General features: G+C 40.2%; 1 protein-coding gene and 2 long non-coding RNA genes across 4 annotated transcripts in view; 2 read left to right on the top strand and 1 right to left on the bottom strand.

The window, feature by feature from the left end:
* Positions 1–13,888, top strand: part of LOC145457025 (uncharacterized) — a 335,179-nt gene that overhangs the window by 108,946 nt on the left and 212,345 nt on the right. The gene's annotated exons all lie outside the window — the stretch shown is intronic.
* Positions 1–13,888, top strand: part of LOC145457021 (uncharacterized) — a 438,806-nt gene that overhangs the window by 298,562 nt on the left and 126,356 nt on the right. The gene's annotated exons all lie outside the window — the stretch shown is intronic.
* Positions 2,828–6,116, bottom strand: LOC145457341 (uncharacterized). The gene is made up of 4 exons (XR_013920849.1): positions 5,592–6,116; positions 4,518–4,658; positions 4,107–4,186; positions 2,828–3,104 (listed from the first exon to the last, which is right to left on the bottom strand). It is a non-coding gene; the product is annotated as an uncharacterized LOC145457341 (long non-coding RNA).

The raw sequence follows: 13,888 nt of genomic DNA, 5'->3' as shown, positions 1-13,888 counted from the left end.
TTTTTTGTTATATCCCAAGATATCAATATACTGGTATGGGTTTTTTCAATATAGGAATAACTATCTTCGATAATCTATAACTGAATATAATCTGGTTACTCCTGTGCAAGTTATGCAGTATGTGTTCGACCTAAAAGAACTGAAATGTTTTCCACTATTCTTTGTTGCATGTCCCAAGTGCGGCCCGAGGGCTGCATGTATCCCCCAAAATATTTCAAGAAATCGATTTTTGACAAAAAATAAAATTTATATTTATAAAATACTCTTGCTTGGCATGACCCCTGTAGTTTTTAATTATAAAATTACAGGAAACTTGTGAGTGTAGACTGCAAACGCTACGTCACTACTGTTCCGATGCAATGTGCCCTAACTTTCTAGTTGAACGAGCAGTACGTATAGATAAAAATAGGTATTGATGACTTTCAAAACCGGAGGAAAATCCTGAAAAAATGGGAAAATTATCCCACTTCGTGGTCGCTTGATTAAAAACGAAAAAGAGGCTCAACTCCCGGAAAATACAGTTTTTCTTTCACATTAACAGGTGGTTGACTGAAAAAAACGTCAACTTTCCGGTCCAGCTCCCGCAATAGCCGCCGTAGCTTTCCTACAGTGCTGACTCAATGTATATCAATCGAATTTGGCCCTATATGTAACCAAAATCTCAAAAAAAAAGAAGACAAAATCTCAAAAAAGAAGACATTTAGGCGTCTTCCGAGGACACTGTAAATGAAATCAAAAAAGAGAACAAATTATCTTAAAAGATGATGTATGGTAACCCTATGATAACTAGATGTGCAACACGTGGCTCACGGTTGAATACGCCGAGATGCATACTGCTTAGCCGGCTACAAGCAGCATAATTGGTAGTTCTATAGTCAGGGCCGTAACTGCCGCACCCCAAAGCCCCCAATTGAGGAGGGCCGAGCTCGAAGGGGGCCTAAATTCATTTCGTGGATTAGCATAAATTATAGAGTATTTTCTGAAATTTTATGCAATTTTTTCAAAAATTTTCGCGTTATGCGCGATTTTAATTCGCCACATATCTTGATTATTGGGTACCCTTCCCCAAGAAAAAATACGCAAGATTTATAGAAATGGGCATATCAGCGTTGGCCATGACCGCACCACAACGCACCGAGACATATAAAGTTTTAGGCCATGAAACATGTGACTCCAAGAAGTGTGTCAGACCGATCGGCAGCGAGAAAGCCTTCGCCGTAAAGGACTGCTTTTATGCTGCCAAAAACCTCGTTATATACATATAAAATACATATAGGTTTAATTGTCCGTATAGGCGCCTAAATGACTGGCGCCGAATGTTTTTGTCTTGGCGATCTGAACCTCACAAGACAAATACCATCCCGCAGGAAAGCAAATTATATGCCAGTGAAGAAATACCAATCTGAAATCGTGTGATCATTCACTTTAGTAGGTTTGGGCAATTCTACATTTTTTGATATAGCAGACAAGAGGTCACGAAATAACATCATGTAAAGAAGTCACACTTAGGAGTCCGCCTGCCCGAAGGTGTTTAGTTTTACGGGGTCTGCAGTTACAAAGACACCTCTCACTCAGCTCTACCGATTGATCTGATTACGTGGGCAAAGAGGACAACCATGCAATTCCCGATCTTATTCACCGGTTTTATCATGAATCATCGAAATATTCGCGGGTCGCGCTGTCTCACTGAACAGTGCAACTTTAATTTCGTGACAAAAGCGAACAACGTGATGCGGGGTCAGTTTATCACCCTATGGGAGCCCGGGGTCCTGACGAAGTGCTGTTACGTTCCTGCCAACGGGTATAACCCCGAAGATGTTTAATTACTATGAGGTGGCCTATACCTTTTCAAACACACTTCACTAAGCTCTACCGGTAAATCAGATTACGTGAACAGAGACAGGATGAAAATTCATAGCAATACATGCAATTCCTGATCATATTGACCGATTCAGTTATGAAACTAAAGGAATTTCTCGCGCTTCGCGCTTTTAGGCGAAAAAAGCTGATTCACTCAACGGACACCCAATGCAGCAGATAAGTAGCGGTAAACAGTGTACCGTTTAGAAATCTCGCCAGGGCAATGAAACTACTCCAAAATAGCCATGATGACTGTTTTGGTCCATTTCATAGCTGTAGTATTCGTGCGGCCCCGACCGTACTCTGAAATTCTAAATTTGGCCGTCAAACCGAAAAAGTTGGGGGATCACTGATTTTTATACAACAGCAGCAATTTATGTAAATCACTATTGCAAAAGGACAATAGCAATATACTAAAGTTAGCTACAATTCAATGTTGGTAAATACTATCTCTAACTTCATGAGATCCATGCGCCGTGATAATAAGTCTACGCTGATCAATAAGTATACGGTACCTGCAGTGCTGATATCCATCGCAGAAATATGAAGCAGGAATACATGTTCTCGACGGATCGCGACATTCGAATTCTTCTTGCGAACAATGCATTTCTATGACAAAAAAAACGAATACAAAATTGATGTCCTTGTAATATTTCTTTAAGGACATATTGGTGATTCATCAAATTTTCGCTCGAGATCTCATCCTCCAATGATGGTGGTCCGCGCTTTCTTTAACAATCCTGGACATTCACTCTAAAAACTGGGCCCACCTTTTAAGGTGTTTCAAAAAAAAACCTTCAAAAGAGGAGGGAAATTTTCTACCTTATTTCACCTGGTGGTTATTTTCCCACCTCATCATAGGGTGGGCAACTTTCCACCTTGTCCTATCCGGATTCCGCTTCATCCTACCCGGATATCCTCGAGGTACAGCATATAACCACACTTTAAGCCTTCACAAAACACTAAATCACCTTCATTCCAATGCCTTTATTTGCAAATTAGTCACGAATGTGATCCAGTTTGGCATAAGCTGTAGTACTGATGTCTTTTACACCTGGCAAACGCGGCAGAAAAACTGACATGACAGTCAGAAACTGCATTTTGAAGATCCAATGAATCTCTAGCATCACTGCAAATGCCTCATGGAAGCTCTCGATATTCTTCACCTTTTCAGCATCAAACCAGACGGTCCACTCTTTCTTCATTGTATCGTAGCAAATTGTAGGACACGCGGATGTGGGTGTCTTAAAGAAATATATTATTATGTGAAAGAAGCATCAGGTCAAACATACACTTAACACACACACACACACAGACACACATTGATGTTATTTCAGTAATCAGCTTATGAAATATACCGGCCGGCAGCAGGGCACTGCGGATCCTATTTTCAGTCAACATAATGATATCAAATAGCAAATAGGCCAATGTATATGCGGACTTGACCAGGTGGAAGTGATGACCATTTTGAGTCATCAGCTAATGCGAACAGTAACCTTTAGTAGAGTGGCTCTCATTTTTTTGTCGGTGCGGACCCCTTTTCTTAACCATCAAGGCAAGGCATCCGTGCAGACACCCCTAAAATTTTAGTTCAAATCATGCTCAATAATAGTGCAACGCCATCCACCTCTTGTCAATAGTCCTTTTTTTGCAAGTTGCAAAGGTACATCTTGGCGAGTTTGAAGTAGCAACCTCGGATAACTGCTGATATCTACTTTTTGAAACTACTTGAGTACTTTGCAGCCCTTCATTTCCTACTTGGATGAAGTAGCTTTGACATGGATTTGAAATCACTACTTCTACACTGTACTAACCCAGAAATATCCGAAGTGATGCTTTACCCGAGCTAAGAAAATCACAAATTATATTATCATTCAGGTTAAAAATTTAGAGGTCTGCAAACACCATAAAGATGTGCTTCACGGACCATAAAGATGTGCTTCACGGACCCAGAGTTAGAACTGCGGGTTGTGGGACCGAGCTGAAAAGGGAGCATGGGCTTGTAACACCGGTTTTAGGTTTGCTCCTCACTGAAAAAGGTTGAATACACCACATTGAGAGAAATGTATTGATACTATAAGTCAATAATTGATATTTTAAAACGTAATTTTCAGTATTTAAAATTGTCTCCGAATCTCCACGACTCGACTACAGTTGAAGCTCGATTTTGTGCCAGTAGTGGAATAGTTTTTCCCATCCCAAATTTCAAGCAAACAGGTACTTATAATATTTATAAAAATCTGTACCTGTTGAACCTGGAAGAAATTGCCACATCCTTCATGAAAACTTGTAGGTATAGAAACAATCCGGTCTAGATTTTGAGATGCTGTAAAACAAAATATATTATAAGTCCAAGTTGATCATACAGGTCAACATACAGGTCAACATCAACTCATTACAATACAGCAGAGTGGAGTGCGTAAACGCGTCGCGTCGTAATGACGGATTAGTATAGATTAAAAACAGTGCGAAAATTGATGCCGTGCAATTACAACATGACTGAAGAACGCTTTACAGGCCTATATCATGAGAGCCAATTAATAGATGGAAATTACCTACTCAATACAATTATTTGAAGAGATCAATGCTTATGTCAAAATGAACAGCTTTATTACAACAAAGGTAATAGATATAATAGCAGAAAGAGAAAAACATACCAATCACAATCCATCATTTTGACTTCGGGACATCGATGTCAGCTTCTGCGCTTCATCCTATCAATCATATTTTCAACCAATTCCGCGTTGAGGGGAAATCATGCTCATCTCGTCTTCAGGGACAGAAGACGAAACCGTTTTCTGCAAAGCAGTCGAAATTTGAAATATGCAGTGAAACAGAATAAAAATTTCATTAGGAGAATAAATTTGTGAAACCGAACCTCAAATCAATTTTTCAACAGGTGAAGCAGCAAAAATGAGCAGATTTGAATTTATAGGCTTTACTTTGCCTTGGTGAGCCAGTCGAACTTTCCATGCTACTAGTAGGGCTGGGCAAAATCGAGTACCTGAGTGATTCAATTCTTAATCACGTAATATGCTTCGAGTCGGGTCAAGTAATCAAGTATCACTCATTATGACGTCATACCAGAATGTAAGATGTCAAAGTTAAAATATGTACAGTTTATGCCACCACCAAGAATTTAATGCCTTTTATCCATCACATATAAAATGCTTTGGTATTTTTCGACTTCACCAATTTAATTCGACTTGGTGACAATGCTGTTGGATGATCATGACTTCGGAAATATGCTACGTCCAGTGACCTTGGTAGCTTTTTTACTATAGGTTTCGTATGCTACGATACCGCCAATGGCTTCAACTGTGAAAATTAGTATCGAAACTATAATTCTCGGGTATAAATTACCTTTCAGTGGAGAGAAGCGTAATATCAGTACCGGTACTCGAAAATATCGTATTTTACTACTCGACTCGAATCATAAGAATTAATACTAAATTCAGGTTTGGGTACTCGAATCATTGTGTCCAGCCCCAGCTACAAGTGATAGTCAGCCTGCCAGTCGCCTAATTGTGCTCCGTACACCAATTCCCTACTGGATCTACTATATAGCATGGTTTCATATTAGAAAATGACCATAAATTGCAGTTACTTCTAAAATTTTCAAACAATTATTTCAACTGAACTGAAACAAAGCTCACTCTGACTTAAGCATGTAAATTTGAAAGGCAAGTTTGAAGCATGAAAATTCATTCATCAGTCCATTATCGTCTCACCTTCCATTTCTTCACGTGGCGTAATGTAATCTCCATTCTCCAATATGGCGGCCGATCGTCAGACAGCCGACAACGACAGTAACAGTTGAGCAACTATATACGGGTTTATGCTAGCGAGAACAGAATGCGTTCATACCGCATTCCTTCACAGGAAGAAGCGGTTCATATTTAAAAAGTACAACTGTGTACAAAGTACAACTGCCTGTGTAGTAAGAATAAGCACAACTCATAAGAATTCGCTTCATAATGAAGTTCAAGAGGAGAAGACATGCGCCGCCAACGCGGTCTCTTCGATCTGTCTGCTTCGAGGTTCGAACGCTGATTAATTAAAGCGTAACCGACATGGCTGATCAGTCAGCATGAGATATTAGAATCTTCGCTTTTTGTGTTCGACTTACTACTTAGTACACTAAATAAATATTATAACTATCAATATTGAGTACAGACTAGAAATTGACTGAATAGGATAGTAGGATGTAAGTCGAACCATAAGCAAATTGGTGTTTATGAAACTCGATGGTTGAACTATAGAGTATGACTGGAGTGACGACTCGATTGTTCTCCCATTGTTAGCCGGCAGAATGGTCACGGTCAGATGGATCCACCCAAAACAGGATAGCTCAGTGCTTGCTTAAATGGCGTTTAAGGCGATTCTTCGTGTATTTCTTGTAGTTGCGTCGGAAATAGTTAGACAGTTCAACATGTAGGAAGCGGTGGCGAGTCGCTATGACCAGTGAATAATACTGTGTAGCCTCTGTTATATTTTTCGCCAGATTTAGATCATATTTCGTCACGGATAGAAAACGGTATCATGACTGATTCAGCTGCATCACTTTGGGATGACTGGGAGGGACTGACTGAAATGGAAATTGAAGAATGTTTCGAAGGATTCGATAACTGGATAGGTGTGATTTGTGAGGAATGCGATGCATCCTTTCCGACTGTGAAAGCTCTGAAAAAACATTACAAAAATCATAAAGTTCCCACCAGTACTTGGGATATATCTGAGGATGCTGTAATTGCTGTTTTGAAGAGGGCTTGTGTAAATACTAAAAAATACTTTGACTGCGCCCCATCATTCGGGGAACTAGACGTGACCAAAGCTGTTCCATTGGTGAAACAACTCCATTCTGAATATTGCAAACTTGGTGCAAACATTATTCTAATATCTGTCACCAAGCGAACAAGTTGCTGGGTTTGCCGCAATTGCCAGCTTCAGCATTACTTTTGAAAATGTTTGATTCTCTCGTGTGCGGTAAAGAACAGGATCCAATCACAGAGATTGGAGGATTCAACAGCAAGGAATCTGGTAAGTAAATAGCCTTTGATACTTTGCCTTTCCACGGAAAAAATTTGACATGTTTTTAGACATACTTGAATATATTGGTGGAGTGCTTTTGGGAGCCATTTCTAAGCAAGGTAACGAATCAATTGCCACATGCCTAACATCTGCAGCGCCATCGGGAAACCTCATTAAAGTGATGCAGAAAAAAGTCGGTGGATTGAAGAGCCCGTCTAAACAGTTTCATGGCATGGTTCTCCGCTTATATGTTATCTACAGTAAAGAAATGGCAAAACCCCTGAAAAAGATTAATTTTTTCAGGGTACTTGACGCAATTCACTGTGATCCATTCTTTAGCAAATTAATTCATACTGTGTCACTTCAATCTGACTCAGACCTAAATGAGGTTGAGGATGTCATGGACAAGGCAATGAGACACTTGAATAACATCTTGTCTCACAATTTTGCAAAGTTTGCATTGCATGAGAAGCAAATAAAGTCCTCCAAATTTTCCAAAAGTTTGCGAGATGGCTTGAAAAAAAATGAACAATATGCTCTTTTAGTATGGTAGTTTTTCTCTCTGTGGCAAATGCTGCCTATCCACATTGAGGTTCCCTACCTAAAAAAGGAAACCAATGCGTTGGTTGAAACCTTGACGTGGTGCATTGGCTTACTACTAATGTCGACCGGCAGACGTCTTCCTGTGTTCTTCGCAATGACAACGAGTTCCCTTCAAGTGCGATTTTGCACACTTTCAAGGAGTAAGCTCTGGCTATTGTAAGTCGAGCTCAAGCAGTACATTACCATTACACAAGGCTCTTGTTCTAGTCACCAGGGGCGTAACAGCACTTCGTCAGCCCCCCCCAAAAACGTTGGTCATGGGCCCCTTATAGGGTGATAAACCGAACTTCTAGGGGACTTCGCCCCCCAGACCCCCCATTGGCTATACGCTGTGTACCACTACTCATCATCTGTGTTCACCGTCCGTTTAGTGGGGCAGCTTTGGACGTCCACACGCGCGAAGCGCAAAAAATTTCAAAATTCATGATTTAATCGGTCAATATGATCGGGAATTGAATATATATTATTATCAATTTTATCCTCTCTCTGCCCACGTAATCAAATTTAACGGTAGACCTGAGTGAGGTGTGTTTGAAATGGTAGGACCCCTCAATAATAATTGAACATCTTCAGGCGTATACCCGTTCGCAGGAACGAAACAGCACTTGGCCAGCCCCCCCCCAATAAAACTTGGGTCTTGGGCTCCCATAGGGTGATAACCCCCCCCCCCCCATCACGTTGTTCGCTTTTGTCACGAAATAAGGGCCACAGTGTAGTGAGCCAGCGCGAAGCGCGAAAATATTCGATAATTCATGATAAAATCGGTCAATAATATTGGGAATTGCAAATATATTGCTATCAATTTCTTGTTCTCTCTGTTCACGTTGTCAGATTTACCGGTAGAGCTGAATGAGGTGGCTTGGAAACTGTAGGGTCCATAAATAATAATTAAACATATTCGGGCGGGCGGCCCCGTTGGTATGACTTCGTTTCATGATGTCATTTCGTGATCTCCTGTCTGTTATATCAAAAAATACAGACTCGCCCAAATGTACTAGACTAAAGACGCACGCGATTTCAAATTGGTATTTCTTTACGGGCATACAATTTTTCCCTGCGGAATGGTATTTGTCTTCTGAGGTTCAGATTGCCAAGACAGAAACATTCGGCGCCAGTCATTTAGGCGCCTATGGAAAATTAAACCTATATGCATTTTGCATATATAACGAAGTTTTCGGTCAGCGTACGCGGGCAGTCCTTTTTGGCCCGGGTTTTCTCGCAGCTGATCGTTCTGGCACACTTCTTGAAGTCGCATGTTACATGTTCTAAAACTTTAAATGTCTCGCCGATATGTCCATTTCGATAAATCCTGCGTATTTTGTCTTGGGAAGAGTAGGCTACCAAATAACTAAGAAAGTTGGCAACTTGAAATCACACGCAACGCGAAAATTTTTTGAAAAAGTTGCATAAGTTTTTGAAAAATGCTCAATAATCTATGCTAATTTGCGAAATAATTTTGGGCCCCCTTCGAGCTCGCCCCCCCCCAATTGGGGGGTTTGGGGTGCGGCAGTTACGGTCCTGCTAGTCATACTCAAGTTTCTGCGGTTATCGGACAGGCAATATATAAGACTACAAGACAGTTGCAATATTATTTGTTATATTCATACTCGAGTTTCTGCAGTTAATATAGGACATATTTTCAATCAACGATATTGTGAATTGCATATCGGTATAGTTCAAGATCTTTCCACTTGTTCACTTTGTAGTATTCTTCAGTCTTTCTTTCCATGAGTTCATCTCACAATAGCCAATGCACACGAATCAGATATTCTATACCTTCTGTCATTATATTCATATACGTAGCAAATTCTACAAAGGATCAAAGCCACAATATCACATCAATCTCGTGAGAAATGTAACATAGGCTACACAATATTATTCACTAGTCATAACGACTCACCACCGCTACCTAAATGTTGAACTGTCTAACTAATTCCGACGCAACTTCAAGAAATACACGAAGAATCGCCTTGAACGCCATTGAAACAAGCACCGAGCTATCCTGTTTTGGGTGGATCCATCTGACCGTGACCATTCTGCCGGCTAACAATGGGAGAACAATCGAGTCGTCACTCCAGTCATACTCTATAGTTGAACAGGGTTTCCCTTGAGAATGTGGTTCCCGCGGAAACTCAGCTGACTTCACGGAATCGCCGCGCAAGTAACTGATGCGTTGCATTAATTTAGTATGTATTATTCGATATTAATTTCGTAGTTAAATGCATTCATTGCTATGGATCAAGCCCAAGCTGGTTCCGGGAATATATGACTACGTTGAAACCACTGATACCAGTCACGTCTTTGAAATGCGTAAGCAACATAGTGAAGTTTCTGTGCAGTGCCAGTGATGTGATGATGAATGCTGAACGAGGACGGCGGCAGGTTCCTGCAAGCGAGCTGCAGAAGTGTTTGTTTTCGAATTCAGTTGTTCGTCAGACATTGATTCTTATACTGCCTGTTCATCAGCCATTAGGTTACATGATATCAGTTGTCAGGATGACAGAAGAGCGAGGTGTCGGTGTTGTTGCAGAGGTACCGTAACTGGTGGTTCTGATTTCTGCTGTCATTTGGAATGATTGTGTGGTGAGGTAATGTATGAATATATGCTGGCATGGTCAATTGGTCATGTTTATGATTTCGGAAACACACTGGAACTAAAGCACTACCGGTACTCTCTGATTGATTGCGCACATCATCATGCTGGTTATATAATAATATTTATATTTCCTATTCATTGCTTTGCTGCTTTATCAAGTGATAATTTTGATTGAATCATCCATTTTGTTTGATACATGGCTGTTCTGTGACTGCTTACTTCTTGTGAAAATTTATTATCATTTTTCAGGAGTATTATGGTAGGAGGCCTAGTGGTCTTGGCCAAGTCACAGTAACACAATATTTAATTTTGTTGTTGGCATCAGCAATGCATCATGGCATGCCTGGGTTACTTATGTTTACCCTCTCCGTAAAGCAACTAATATTGCTTTCTCTGTTCTCGCAGTCTTTTTATCTTATTTTCCCTGCCTAGTTCCTACCACTTGCATTTATATTCAAAATATATACAGTACCTAAGATTATTGATTTGAGATGTAATATATATAAACCCTTGTAAGGCATTTGTTGATACTAATTTTTTGATTATAATGTTCATATCTGTTTTGCAGGCTATATTTATGTGAAATAGCACTAAAGCAATAGCAGGATTTTTTTCGGATCTTAATTTTGTTACTCAGCTGTCGGACTCCGAAATCCTATTTGACTGTTGGATCGGGACGGATACAGATTCCCCAAATCTGGAATCCGCCCATCTCTGAATTCATTTCATCGTGCTTTCACTTCCTCTTTTGCTTTTGGCCTCTTTGGCGGACGGACTTGTAGTAGCCTAAAGTCTCTGCAGCTTTGTTGAATCGTGTGTGATCAAGTATAGACGGAGGTTTTTATAATGGCGAGCACGCTAAAACCGTTACTTCATTAATTTGGCTGCAATTCTCAAGATTCCTGGACAGTAACGGTATGCTGAAAGATTGGCAGAAATTCGATTACGGCATTGGCTATCTGAACCGATTGAAGAAGCAGTTTTGCATCAATATGAGAAGTTTGAAGACTTGACTGGCTGCTTCACTTCATAATAACTGTTTCACTGGCGAAACTGATGTAAGCGCGCGTGGAAGGGATGGAGCTTGTGTCTCTCCCGGTTCGGTAATTCTCCCCGTGATATGGCGCGGCGTTGTTAGGGTTTTAGTTTAGGGAATTTGTTCATTGATGTTAGTTTGGGGCTAGTGTTCTGCTAATGTGGTGCGGTCATGCCCGTGTTTGCGGTTTTGTTGATGATTTTTAACTTTTTTATGGTATTTTGTGAGACTACTGCTATAGGCACTTCTCAAGTTTGATCGGTATAGTGTAGCAGCTGTGTTCTATACTGCTCCTTACGTCAGTTGTAGTATCATCGCATCGTGCTTTCACTTCCGCTTTTGCTACTGACCGCTTCGGGGGACGGACGTGTAATAAAGTCTCTCTCTTCAGCATTGTTGAATCGTGCGTGATCATGATCGACTACAGATGGACGTCTTTTACAATTATGCATTCGCATTCAGATTCATTATCAGGTGATAAAAATGTGGTTGAAAGCGAGATCGATAAGTCAGGCTGTGGTCCTGTAATCTTGGTCTGACTATAGTATTGATTCAGTATAAATTGTGTGTATTTTGATTTGAATGTGGACATGTTCGATACTGTCGGAGCTGTGCAGATTTTCATAAATTATAAAAAATTACTGATTTCGAAAAACCTGGAAATTGAATTTAATTGCACTGAAATTCCGGACATTCACGAACGTATGTAGCAACCCAAACATTAATAAATTTCCGTTGCATGACCAATCAGCTAAGCAGAACTCGTCAACTTACGCGCACGTCATCTGACGCCATGTGTTCGGACTGCCGTTCCAAGTCATAGGGGGCTCGTTCCGCAGCATTCGTAATATATCACGGGTTTACCAAAAACAACGTTACGACAGCTTTTGTATATTTGTTGACGACGACGCAGTATATGATCTCGCGCGAAAATACATCTTCCACCCCCAAAAACCCTCCTTATAAAGTGATGTATCGTATATCACTTTATAGGAGGGTTTTGGGAGGTGGAAGATCTATTGCCGGAGGTGGGAAGACGTACTTCGCCTTCTTCAGAGGTGTATAGCATGTTCCTACCTCTCATGAAAGGAGGAATTATCGTTTCCACCTCAATTTTAGCCAAAAACCCACCTTTATTTTTTACAGTGTTCGTTATAGCAAGGGCTGGACACAGTGATTCAAGTACTCGAATCTGAATCGAGTATTTATTCTAGTGATTCGAGTCGAGTAGTGAAAGATGTTTTTTTCGTGTTCTGAAATGATACGTTCTTCGTCACTGATACTGAATTTGTCGACTAAAATTATAATTTGGATAGCATTTTCCAGTCTAATAAGCTTTGATACCTCTTTGGCCGTATCGCAGCATACGAATCATGTGGGACGAAGCTACAAACGTTGTGGAAATAACATATCTGTGAAGTCATGATCAACATACAGTGAAATACGCATGGTCGAAATAATATCAAATATTCTTTATTCTGATTAGGGCTGGGCAAAATCGAGTACCTGAGTGATTCGATTCTGAATCACGTAAAATGCTTCGAGTCGAGTCGAGTATTCGAGTATCACTCATTATGACGTCACAACAGAATGAACTATGTCAAAGTTCAAAGATGTACCTTTTATGCCACCGCGAAGAACATAATGCCTGTTACCCGTCACATTAATGATACTTCGGTATGTTTTCGACCATACCGACTTCATTGCACTTCTTGACAATGTTGTGGAACGATCATGACTTCGGAAATGTGTTATTTCCAGTAACGTTCGTAGCTTTGTACTATGTCCATCATGCTACGACACGGCCAATCAAGGTTTCAAGGTTTCCTCAGTGGAAAATATTATCTAAACTGCAATTCTCGCTGGTTCATTAACTTTCAGTTGCGAGGATCGTGCAATTTCAGTACTCGAAAAAATCGTCTTTTACTACTCCACTCGAATCATTAAAATTATTACTCGATTCAGATTCGAGTACTCGAATCATTGTGCCCAGCCCTAATTCTGATGTGGAACTGACAGATTCGCGGATAGTTTCATTATAAGCAAAAACGAAATCATTTCTTTTATTTTTATATAGAAGAGTTAGGAAAAAGTAACTATAGCTTCGAGTCATCGGTTATCCCGATTCATTGCACATATTAACTCGAGTCAAATAAAGTCAATCGATCTTCGAAAGTGACTCGACTCAAGTCAAGTCAATCAGTTGAATTGTTGAAATAAAAGGCATGATTCACAGTCATGGCACTTTGTTATCTGTTTCAAATATAGACTTAGTCGCCATTTATCATGATACGAGGAATGAATACAGAGTTGAACTAGTAAACTGCGCACGTAACTGTATAGCCTCAGCTTATAAATATCAGCCATAATGTAGGATAGAATACGAAACCGCAGAAACTTGCAACAAATTGATATGATGCAACACATTCCTCCTACACATTAATGATAAACGGTGTAAGCCTGCGATTCAATGGTTGACGAGTAATGTTAACGAAAAGACCAGTGCTTTTCCACCTGTGGGATGGTACGCACTTGCGCGAATGACAGAATAGCAGTTGATGATGTGAATGAAAATTCAGGTGAATGCGGATGAAAATTTTTTGCCATTAAATAATTCAAATGAATCACATAAGAAATTCAAGGGAAGTGTCTCCCTAACTTTTGTAGTTGTGACACACTTACAAAAACTTGTTAACTTACGACGCACCACTAGTCGTAGATTTGGCAACAAATTTTTTCCCACAAGCGGTACATGTTGCACT

The sequence above is a fragment of the Botryllus schlosseri genome, chromosome 15 (genome assembly GCF_051294905.1).
Source record: "Botryllus schlosseri isolate E-star chromosome 15, Bs_hap1, whole genome shotgun sequence".
In the NCBI taxonomy this organism is placed as follows: domain Eukaryota; kingdom Metazoa; phylum Chordata; class Ascidiacea; order Stolidobranchia; family Styelidae; genus Botryllus; species Botryllus schlosseri.
The sequence above is the reverse complement of the archived record's forward strand: the minus strand, read 5'-3'. Positions and strand labels throughout refer to the sequence as shown.